This window comes from Erpetoichthys calabaricus, chromosome 2 (genome assembly GCF_900747795.2).
Source record: "Erpetoichthys calabaricus chromosome 2, fErpCal1.3, whole genome shotgun sequence".
Classification (NCBI taxonomy): domain Eukaryota; kingdom Metazoa; phylum Chordata; class Cladistia; order Polypteriformes; family Polypteridae; genus Erpetoichthys; species Erpetoichthys calabaricus.
Window position 1 is genome coordinate 315,421,298 of NC_041395.2, and position 12,365 is coordinate 315,433,662.

Consider the following 12,365-nt stretch of genomic DNA (forward strand, 5'->3'; position numbering starts at 1 on the left):
AAAACCAGAGAACTTTGTCTTCAACTACCCCCACATGGATCAGGACACGTACGTTTGCACTGTGTAATGCCAGGAATCTGCATTTTCTAGTAGAACCCCATGATAAGCAAATAAATAAAATTTTTATTGTCCAGTATTTTAACGTGCATTTCTCTGATGGATGAATTTCATTGTTAAGACTTTTTAATCTAGTTTGAACACATTTCATTTGCAGTGAATGTTGTGAGCTATTGCACTGTGAGATAACCACATTTTCTTTTTATTACATTTCCATTGATTACATTTGCACTTTGTCTTTACTCCGTTTGCTTTTAATATTGCGCTGTATTACATTAAAGGATATAAAAGCATGCGTCTTAATTCATGATAACAACAGGGAATTTCCTTCATTGTAGGCCTTGTCTATGTAGTGTGTTCAGTGTTTCCATGTCCTACTAGATCCAGCACCTCATTTCTTCCTTTTTGTTTTCTGCTGTAAACAAGGCTAAAGGATTTGTACATTTATAGTTTTACGGGTCTGGGGTTACAAATATTGTATTCTGTACCTCTTAAATATGGAATTCTCACATGCCATTGGGAATGCAATTAAAAAACCTTCAGGCATGCGAGAATTTGCATAAAAGCAGTCAATCTGAGAGGTGAGATTCAGTAAATTACAATATTAAAAAATGATGCTAAAACAATATCTCTTTCCAGTCATGGTTAAACATTTTAATTCTAAACAGACTCTGTGTTTAGTTTAGCAGTTCATTTGTGTCCATTGACTCTCAGAGTGCCATGTAAAGTGTTTTAGGATGGTATTCAATACAGAAAGGTACTGTAAACATTGAGGTGGGCTCTGTTCCATCTGCCATTAGCGCAGGGCAGGTCAATATATGTGGAAATAGAGCAAAAAAGAAAAAAAAATGCATCATCATTTGCTCTAACTCAATATTTTTCATTGGCGGGTGGAATGCTGAGCCTCCTGGTAACACTCTAAGCGTTTTTCACTGGTTGAGCTTGTTCACCAGATTTTTCCCTGAAAATTCACTGTGACCTCTTTTTGTTGTCCCACATGCCATCTTTGAGAGGCCAGCATGACATCACAGAGCTGTAGCACCATCAGTGGCTGCACTGCATGGTGAGTTGCTATCTGTGGTGCATCTGTACTCTGGAGTCAACTGAGTATATGCACTGATGACCCCAAGTATGGAATTCTGGGTCTTGGGACTGGATTTAAGGCACAGGCCCATTCAGTATGTGCTGGCAGTGCTGTGTTGTCTGGCTTACTGTCTGTGCGGGCGTTCAGTGCTGCAGGCAGGGTTGTCACAGACAAGAGGATATTCGTAAAAATGAGCGAGTCTGGGATTAACAGAGATTTCCAGCCCCCTACTGCTGGTTCCAGGGACTAAATAGGACCTTTGTTTGTCCCTTTCTATTGCTGTCCCTCTAGTTTCCTCTGCCTTTATCTGCATTGGGCTTTTGGGGGTCAAGCTTCAGTGAATTTATCCATCCTACTCCTGTTGTCATGTAAAAATTGTATTGTTCTGATATGTAAAGAAAAGCCAAGCAAAATGACACCTTTTATTGGCTAACTAAAAAGATTACAATATGTAAGCTTTCAAGGCAACTCAGGCCTCTTCTTCAGGCAAGATGTATATTGTTTTGATATTAAATTCCATCACTGTTATCTCAGACATATCTGTGGGGGCCAAGCCTCAGTGATCTCATGCTTCCTGCTCCTGTTGCCACTCTCTGAAAGAAATTGTACTGTTCTGATATTTAATGCTATTAATTTTTTCTCACAGAGGCATACTGTTTAGCATGGCTGCCTCACAGTTTATGTCACATTTTTGGCCACAGTAATTGATCCAGAATACTTGACAGATGTTTCCATATCCCACGAGGAAGCTTAAAACAATGATTGTAGCATTTTACATCATTTAAAGCTTGTTCAGTTTCTCCTTCCATTAATGACTTTAATGCATTTCACCAAGTTTGGCAAAGTTCCTGACCCTTTCCACAATATGACCAAGCTGGAGCTGAAGACAATTCATTGCGTTCCACTCATCACTAATAAACAACATTTATATCTATATCACATTATCATAAAAGATACGTCACTCAAAATGCTTTCCAAAAAGTAAGTAGAAAAGAAAAGAAAATTACAAAGGATATATAATGAAATAAATAAAATAAAAAAAATATTATAAAGTAAGTATTGTAATAAATCCAAATTTAAATCATACAGATAAATATGTAAATGGATGATAAAGGGGATACCTTAACCAAACCTGAGGTTAGACCTAGAAAACAGCTACCCACCATGTGAAATGCACCTTGGTGCTTATATACAGGTGGGTAACAATGTGGGCACAGTGGTTAGTGTTGCTGCCTTATGGATCAATAGGCTATATTATAGGTTATAATATAGTACTAGCCATACCCCATGACTTTCCCCGAGTAGTAGTGAAACAGAACAATGAGGAGGATCCCACTCGGTTCCCTACTCTTGACGTCACGCTTCCCCCTCCCCTTGACCCACAGCCTCTGCCTCGGATTAGTGCAAATATATCGCACCTGCAAGCAAACTGTGATTCTTAGTGCAATGAGAGAAGTCGCAAAATCAACCGGAATGTTAAAGGAAACTATGGAAAAAAAAACCTGATCTAAATCCGTTAAGTAGTTCTCTCGTTCGCTACCTAAGTGGAGTTAAGGTTACGCCACGAGGCAGATGCGTGAGTGAGGAGGGACCCACCCCCATTCTTGCAGCCCATTGCTGCTCTCTAGGATTAGCGCAAATAAGTTGATACTGCAAATGAACTATGGTACTTAGAGAGATGAGAGAAGTCGCAAAATCAACCAGAATGTTCAAGCAAATTATAGACAAAAACCCAATCTAAATCTGTTAAGTAGTTCTCTTGTGAAAAGCGGACAGACATACAGACAGACAGAAATCAGGCCCAAGTGGTATCAAATATTAAATCTTCCGTAACTGACTCTACCTCACAATGCAGGTAATGTGCCTCATTTGGGACTCCATGAGCAGCCGCTCATTCAACACAAAGTCAAACCAACGATACCCAAGGATTCTCTGAAGAGACACAGGACCAAAGGAGTCCAGTCTTCGTCTCAGGTCACTGGATAGCGTCCATGTCTCGCAAACAGGAAGCACCAGGACTCTAAAGACTTGGACCTTTGTCCTTTTGCACAGATATCAGGAGCACCACACACCCCTTTCCAGCGACCTCATGACCCCGAATGCTCTCCCAATCCGTCTATTGACTTCATAGTAAGAGTCACCAGAAACATGAATGTCACTGGCAAGGTAAGTAAACCTCTCAACATGGTCGACACTCTCTCCACAGACAGACACACTTGTGATGGCCGTGCCCAAGAGGTCATTAAAGGCCTGGCTCTTGGTTTTTTTCAGGACACTCACAAGCCCAGACACTCAGACTCCTCGCTCAGTCTCTCGAGCGCCCGTTCAGAGCCTCCATTGACTCTGCGAAGATCACAGCATCGTCAGCTAAGTCAAGATCCATGAACCTTTCTTCACCAACAGATGCCCCACAGCCACTGGACCCCACGACCTCGCCCAACACCCAGTCCATACAAGCATTGAACAGAATAGGAGTAAGAACACACCGCTGACGAACCCCAGAATCAACTGGGAAAAACGCAGAGGGTCTGCCTCCACTCTGCACAGCACTCACAGCACCAGTATACAGGCCAGCCATGATATTCAGCAACCTCAAGGGGATCCTGGCAATCCTTAGGATGTCCCACAGGGCAGCTCGATCAACTGAGTCGAATGCTTTGCGAAAATCGACAAAGGCTGCAAAGAAACTCTGCCGACATTCGCATTTGCGCTCCATGAGAACCCTCAGTGCCAGGATGCAGTCGATGGTAGACTTCTTAGACGTAAAACCAGACAGTTCCAGTTGCTGGTAGGTGAGCAAGTGATCACGGATCTTATTGAGGACGACCCTAGCAAGGACCTTACCCGGCACCGAGAGCAGTGTTATCCCCCTGTAGTTGCTGCAATCCAGGCGATCACCCTTCCCTTTCCAGATAGTCCTGTTTTCCAGTCAGTTGGGATGATGCCAGTCTCCCAAATGGAAGCAAAGATTGCTTGAAATGCCAGGAGGACAGTCTTACGACCAGCCTGGAGAAATTCACCCCGGATACCACAGATCTCTGCAGCCTTTTCCCCCCTCAGCTTGTTCACTACCTGTGCAATCTCAGTGAGACTGAATGATTCACAGCTAATTGGAGGATCAGCCTCAAGAACCATGGACCCAGAGATATCCAACGTCCTAGCCAGAGGATCAGCTTTGAACAACTGCTCAAAGTAGCCAGTCCAGCGGGTCACAACTGCAGTGTCATCCGTAAGGACCGTTCCATCAACCACCCTGACTGCGACTCTCCAAGGAACAGATTTGGATGTGCGTAATGCTTTGATTCCTCTGTAAGCAGGACGTGGGTTGCTAGACCACAGATGGTGTGTCACTTGCTAATAGATTCCTCTAACAAACTTATTTGTCCTCAGAGCCCTCGCAGCCGTCCCTCTCAGTTCCCAGTATAGACCAGAGTTGCCATTGAGCCGTGCGCTGCGAATCCTCTCAATTGTGAGGTTATATCTTATGATGTGTGGAGTACAAGTCATGAACGTTATATAACAAACTAGTGAGACTTCAACTGGAGTACTGTGTTCAGTTCTGGTCTCCGTATTACAAAAAATAAAAAAAGAACCTCTTTAGAAAAAGTTCAGAGAGGAGCACCTAGGCTGATTCTGGGACTGAGAAGTATGAGCTATGAGGAGAGAAATTAGAAGCTGAACCTTTTCAATTTAAGCAAACAAAGGTTAGAAGGTTACATGACAGAAATGCTGACTGAGAATAATGAAGGGGATATCTGAGATGGTCAAAACCTGACCCAATGATATTATATAAAAGTTATGTGAATAGGCATTCCCATATGAGCTACTGTGTTTCCCCAAAAATAAGACAGGGTCTTATATAAATTTTTGCTCCAAAAGATGTACAAGGGCTTATTTTCAGGGGATATCTTATATTTATTCATGTACAACAATATACATTTATCCAAATACAGTCATGTCATCTTCTTCTGGAATATCATCATAACTCTCCACATTCAAACCTTGAATTCCAGCCTGAATTTCTTGCTACTCCAAGTCGCTTTTAGGATCCTTCGGGATCGATGTGTGCGCTTTGATGTTTGATGAATGGTTCGATGTGGTGAAGCAAAATGCCGACATACAAATGCATTCGTGGTGCTTTGATATAAAAGCGTTGCATATTCCCCAAAGTAATGGCACGATAAATTTTAAAAGTCTCACATACCATCTTCTGTGCCATCTTTTTTTTTTTTTTTGCACCTTTACAATACCATCAGAATGTACGGCAGCGTATTTGAGCCACAGAGAAAAAGAAAATAAGGACATAATGAAAATGTTTATTTTGTGATTAAAGTGGAAATTTCAGCTTTTAACTCGAAATGTCCTCTTTAATCCCATAGTTTACTGTGTCATTAAAGCAGACCGTCGTAAACGTCATCTTAAAACCCAGTTGTTAAATCGCTATGCGCTTCTAGGGCAGCATCGCCACACAGAACACATTAAATTTATAATATTCCAGCTCTCTGCACATTTACAATTCTTAGATTTATACTTGATATAACTTTCATGATGAAATGCATTAAAATATGTATGTTACATTTTACAGATAACTCGTTAACTTTGTTTAAATAATGAATACTGTTACTAGTTACACATATGGGGTGGCATAGTGGCAGAGCAGTAGCGCTGCTGTCTCGCAGGGAGCCACGTCCCTTGTGATCCCTGCCTGGAGTTTGCATGTTTTCCTGGTGGGTTTCCACAGTGTGCTCAGTTTTCCATCCAAAGACATGAAGGTTTGGGGATTTGGTGAAGCGACAATGACGTTAGTGTGTATGTGTGTGCTTGTGTTCAAATCATATTATGTGATATCATCTACTGTTAAATTCTGGTCTGTACTTGTAAAATTTTTATTTTTATACTGTATTGAGGATTTGTTCTGTTCTGTGTATTGTATTGACCCCCTTCTTCTTGACACTCACTACACGCCCAAACTACCTGGAAAGGGGTCTCTTTCTGAATTGCCTTTCCCAAGGTTTCTTCCATTTTTTTCCTACAAGGTTTTTTTTGGGAGTTTTTCTTTGTCTTCTTAGAGAGTCAAGGCTGGGGGGCTGTCAAGAGGCAGGGCCTGTTAAAGACCGTTGCGGTACTTCTTGTGTGATTTTGGGCTATACAAAAATAAATTGTATTGTATTGTACTGTATTGTGTTCACCTTCCAATGAGCTGATGCCCCAGCCAGAGATTTTGTTTCTGTCTTACGTTGATGCTGCAGGAATGGGCGCATCTCCGAATTGATAGATGTAATCATTAAACATCCTTTTCAGAGATATTGTGGCAAGGTGTCCTCGGAATTTAATGGAGAATAAAGGACCAAGCAGAGTGGTGGAGAGTAGGAATTTACAGAACTTTAGAACCTTGATATGATGTCTGGACAACCTAGATGAACAGGACTGACAAGCTCATTGGGCTAAATGGCCTGTTCTCATCACAACGTTTCTAATGTTCTAAAGTTCAAATCAGCTTGATGAACTGAATGATCTCATCTCATGTGTCAAATTTCTTATGGTCTTACTAGTTGCACTACCCGTCTAAGACATCAACATAGACATCAGAGTTAACAACAACCTATCGCAATGTATTTTGTAATTCATGTACTAATTATGTGCGTTGTACTTGACAATCCAATAGATGGCACACCACTAATATTTGTAGTACTAAATTGCATTACTACAAATGTTTGTGATGTGTCATCTTTTGGAATGACAATTGCAATACATATGTCTTTGTTATATGCTATTTGGTATGGAATTCATAAAAGCTGTTTTAATGTTTGTGATGTGCCATCTTTTTGAATGACAAATACAATGCATTTTATAACTGCATGAATCACAAAATTCTACAATTACTAAAAATGTTTGTGATTGTGGGAATGACAAAGACATAGCGACCGGACAGACACAGAAACACAGACAATTGTCGTTTTACTGTATTAAAGTGGATTATTATATTCAGAAATTACAGACATAACGAAAGTGGTATAAGACCTCCTAAAATACTCATTCACTAGCCAGTCCAGAAGAGGCTGACGTGGTCCAGCTTACTCCAACTCCCCATAAGTAGGCTTTTTAAAGTTTAAAATATCAAAGTATGCTTCACAAGAAGGAAAAACAACGAAAACCTCTGGCTTGTCAATGTGGTGAGAAATTAAGAAAATTTAACCTGTTATTGGCTAACTAGAAAGATTACAATATGCAGGCTTTCGAGGCAACTCAGGCCCCTTCTTCATGCAAGATGTAATCACAAAAGGCAACCATAATTCTTTATAAATGAAGAATTTATTGGTAAAAAAAATAGACAAAAAGAGTAAAATAGGCAAACAAATGTGACTAAAAGATAACCCTAAAAGACAATAAAGTTTCAATGCGTAATCATGAGAAAACAACGTAATCTATACTAATATACTGACTCACTCATCACTAATTCTCCAACTTCCCGTGTAGGTAGAAGGCTGAAATTTGGCAGGTTCATTCCTTACAGCTTACTTACAAAAGTTAAGCAGTCATAACGGTCATAACGGACGTTATCGTTGCAACCATACCCCCATTAACATGTCTGTCGAGGTGATCACCATTGATCAAAGAACTGTCACTTACTGAGTGGTTTCCATGCCCGGAGATGGCGACTGCCTTTTCCATTCTCTGTGTTACATATTGCACAGCCATATCAGGCTCACTTTTGATATCTGGAGGAACATTCTGTCTTATATATTGAATGACTGGGACAGGTTCAAGGTGTGGACTGATGACGGTACAGGAGATAATTATACTACACAGGAGCACTATAAGAGTGAAATGCTTAAGCCCTTCACCTATGGTTCTGCATGTGAGTTGATGACCGCCGCTGAATTGTTTGGTTGTCGCTTTCAAGTGTACCGAAATGGCCAAATATTTTACACCTTTGGACAACTGCCAATGCCTCTTAAACATCTTAGATTCACAGGTGACGATTTGAGTAGTGGACACTTTGATGTTTATGAATGTTTAAACTCTCAAAAGCTGGATGCGAAGTTATCGATGAAACCCATTTCAATTCAAACGCCTCCAATTTCCAGTAAGGCTCTGCTTCGCAATGACAATTATTAAGTCTCAGGGACAGACCCTACAAAAGGTTGGCATTGATTTGAGGCAAGATTGCTTTTCACATGGCCAACTATACGTTGCATGCTCAAGAGCAAGCTCAGCGCACAGCTTGGTCATATTACAACCGGAGGGCCGAACTGACAACGTGGTATACAAAGAGATCCTTAACAAATAATTATTGGTATATTTTCCCTCAGTTTAAAAAGGTTTACTTTTCTTCTTAATAAAAATTTTAAAGCAGTACTTCGCCGCTGCGAAACGCGGGTATTTTGCTAGTAAAATCCATAAAGCAGCAAAAACAAAATTAAAAAAAAAAACTCCTTACAGAAGCCTCCAATCCAAACTCAGTGAGCTGCTACTGGGTCTCTCCTGTCCTCAACCCCTTATTGTGAAATGGAGGATCCAGCAGCAGAGATGTAAGGGTGGCTCCGCTTCCTGGGGCTCCACCCACAAAGCACATGGAACAACACATAATTAGAATCCTTACATGAAGAAACATAACAAAAAGAAATATAATAATTCAAATATAACAAAAACAACAAGATATCAAGCAATAAATACAAACCCTGGAAAAACTCTGGCAGTAACACAACACTTACTGTATACTCCCAGTCTGTGTGGGTTTTGTCCTTACATCCTCAAAGACAGCCATGTTAGTTAAAGACATGAAATTGACTCTGTATGAGTGCAAGTGGTTTCTATGATGAACTGGTGCCCTGTGCAGGACATTTCCCTGCCATAAGCCTGATGCTGTCAGGATAGGCTCCTACCCTCTCACCCTTACCATGGCCCTAAAATAACTTAACTTAGTTTGAAAATCTTATGCAAACCTCCATTTTTCCAAATTTCTGCACCTCCAGTATGTCAGTTCTCAAGGGGCATGGTGCAGTTTCATAACATTCTGTCTTATTTAACTCCAGCTTTTAATTTTGGAAAGACCTCCAGAGAAAGCTATAATTAGCCTTGCCTATACTTTATGATCTAATCTCTAGCATTTTGAAAGTTCAGTCTATCTGCCACTGTCTCATGCCATCTTGTACTTCAGCTTGTTTTGTGACAGAACCCTCAGTAAGCACCACGGGGGAATTGGCTGAGCGTTCACAACACAGGAAAGCTTATTTGAAAAGAAATGTTAGCCTGAAGGCATGGTGAACATGGCAAAGAGAAAATATTCTGCAAAGGCTCCATGTCACCTCCATTTTTCTGGATGCATTATGGACCTGTTGCTGATAATTGTCTCCACCTCTCAGGTGGGTTCAAGCCCCCTAGACATGAAGCGGAGAGTCGATGAAATCTAACGGTGCCATCACCTTGATCTTTTTTGAACATCCACATGACACGCGGGTCAGCAAAATGTAAATGTTTAGTCTTTTGCTAACCTTGCCTCAAGCTTGTCCATCATGGCTCTCGAACATAAATATGTATAACATGTTTACAGCCACCTCTTATGCATTGTTCTGAAAGTCCTAAGTGCCACTTAAGCAATGTGGGGTCATCTTTCTGATTTCTATACAGCTTATCAAGGTCAGTATCTTTCACCTTCTGCTTCTGAAAGCTTTAAAATACAAAGAAAGCCAGGAATAAAAAGGAGGGCTTACAAATAACCAAAATCCCAATCATCTTGATCTAATTTCCAGTTCAGATATTATTCAACAGGAAAAGCTGAGGCAGTCATCTTTTTTTTGCTGGAACTTCAATGTAATGGAAACAGCCAGCACCTATGAAGAGTATTCACCCCCATGGAAGTTTTCATATTTTATTGTTACACTACATTGAATCACAGTGGATTGAATTTGGCATTTGACATTGAGCAGCAAATTAATGTCAAAGAGAAAACAGATATATGCAAATTAGGCTAAATTAATCACAAATATAAAGCACAGAATTATTAATTATATAAGTTTTCACTTCTTTAAAATCTTTTTTTCACATCCAGGCAGCCACACCATGTGGCAGCCTTTACAGAAGCTCTCTTCCTCTTTTGTCATAAGTATTATTATTGATTTCAAGAATTATCATGTTTAAATGTAATTAATAAATGTTATTAATTAGTAAAGTTAAAATTTGGCCTTGTGATGGATGGCACACATGGGTTGGCATCACCGGCCAGGGTTGAACAGAAATCGTTACCCTGCTGGGAGGTCAGTGTAATGAAAGGACTGGAGGAGATGATAATTGGTGAATATTTTCTCCCCCCTTTAGTTAGATGATGGCATCATGGGGCTTATATGTAAAGGGCATGCTGGGAACTGGAGTCCCAGAATACAGGGTACTGCCAGGCGGTGCTGCAGAGGTTTACAATTCTGGCTTCATGGGACTTCACCCTGGCCTGGAAGTGCCTCCAATAGACCATGACCTAGCACTGGTCTGAGATAAAATGAGCCATTCCACCTCAGTCTTTGCGAGTCGGGAGGTAGTGGGCAATACTCATCAGGAGGAATCTTATGGTTATACTTGTGCTTTTTGGCTGGTGCTTATTTGGAAAAGTGTTGGTTACAAATAAAAAACCTTTTATTTGAACCCAGAGTTATGTTGGGTGACATTGTGTCTGTGGTTTGGGGCTCAGTGGCACTCAATCATGGCTATACAATATTTCTTGAATGCACTGGCCGCCTCAACTGCCTCTCACACAAACTGTGAACTTGAGAAATGTCAACATAATAGATATGACGGCTCTGAGAATGTAAACAACTCTGAGCAATGTAAAGTGGCATCTATTAAACCTTCCCATTTTCACCTGGCAGTATTGTGATCAGAGCCCCATTAAACTATTATCAGAGGAGCTGCTTGTCTGAAAATGAAGAGTACACATATCCGGAGCAAGGATAAAAGTCACAAGCTTGTCAGGAAAAAGAGGACACGAAGATCTGGAACGAGGATAAATGAAAGGTGGAAAAAAAATCAGACTTCATATAATGAGAAATGTTCTACTGCTTTCATGCAAATTGTTTGAGCGACTTACAGTAAGTTCAGGTACTGAGCCATTTTGGGTACTGTGGAGATCCGGCTTACACCTCTTATTTCAGGGGATATTTTAATGGAGGATGGATTTCATCAGACTAAATGGAAAAAGCTGGAGAGGGACTGGAGACTTATGCAAATGTGCAATGGTGAAAAAGGAAGCACATTACATATATAACAAAAATGTGTGATCAAGACATTGAAATGTGAAATGAATTTGTCTTTGTCACTGACCAGGAAACTAAGTTACACCATCCTGGCCAACTCAGCAACAGAAATGACTCACTGTTACCAACATCATAATGATGAATCATTCTGCATGCTGGTGTCTTCAAACGAGGAATATTAGATATGTTCCATTTGTGGGCACTATGAGCTGGACCTCCACTACCCAAATACGAATAAGTTTAAATATAAACCCGTGGTACAATCCGAGCCTGTCTGACCTCATCTTACTGCCACCTACAAGCCTGTTACTGACATCAGCTCTCTAATATCCAAATCAGATGTTTTTATGTGTGTTTTGGGGGTGGGGGTGGGGGGGTCTTGTTTTTATTTATTTATTTAATTCTTTTTGGGAGCTTTTGTAAAATTTTAATTTCCCCTTGAGAGCAAATAAAGTATAATCTAAAGATCCCTTGTTTTGTTCTTCCCATCCTTGTAAATGTAATTACTGTAAATGGCTCCAGCAGTTTTTAGCAGGATGGAGTCAGGAGATGGACTGTAATGGTGTATCCAGCAGGGGGCACAAGCCCCCTGGGTAAAGGTCCATTAAAGATTGCAGCCTTTATTAAAACAATATATATTATATCTTTCCTTAGTGGTACAGCATTGATTCTTCAAGGAAGAAAGAATCAGGAACATTAAAGGAAGATTATACCAAACTTCTGTTTAATATTGGCTTAACGCTCACAATAATATAACAGTCGAAGGAGAGCTACTGGCGAAAGCATGAAGCAGTTGGGGTTTTCTGTGGTCCAAGAGAGAATGTGGGAAGGCATTTTGTGCTAGGTATGGGAAGGAATGAAGTCTTCTGTCTGTCTGTAGGTGAGCTCTAAGGTTCAGTGCAGATGCCTGTACTTTTATACCTTCTATTCGAGACAGACAACCTCCAAACATGGGTACAATTTTTTGCGCGAATCTGAGA

At 40.5% G+C, this 12,365-nt stretch overlaps 1 protein-coding gene across 1 annotated transcript in view; it reads right to left on the bottom strand.

Moving 5' to 3' along the window:
* The window catches only part of LOC114645628 (catenin alpha-3-like), a 1,052,567-nt gene that overhangs the window by 876,987 nt on the left and 163,215 nt on the right, over positions 1 to 12,365 (bottom strand). The gene's annotated exons all lie outside the window — the stretch shown is intronic.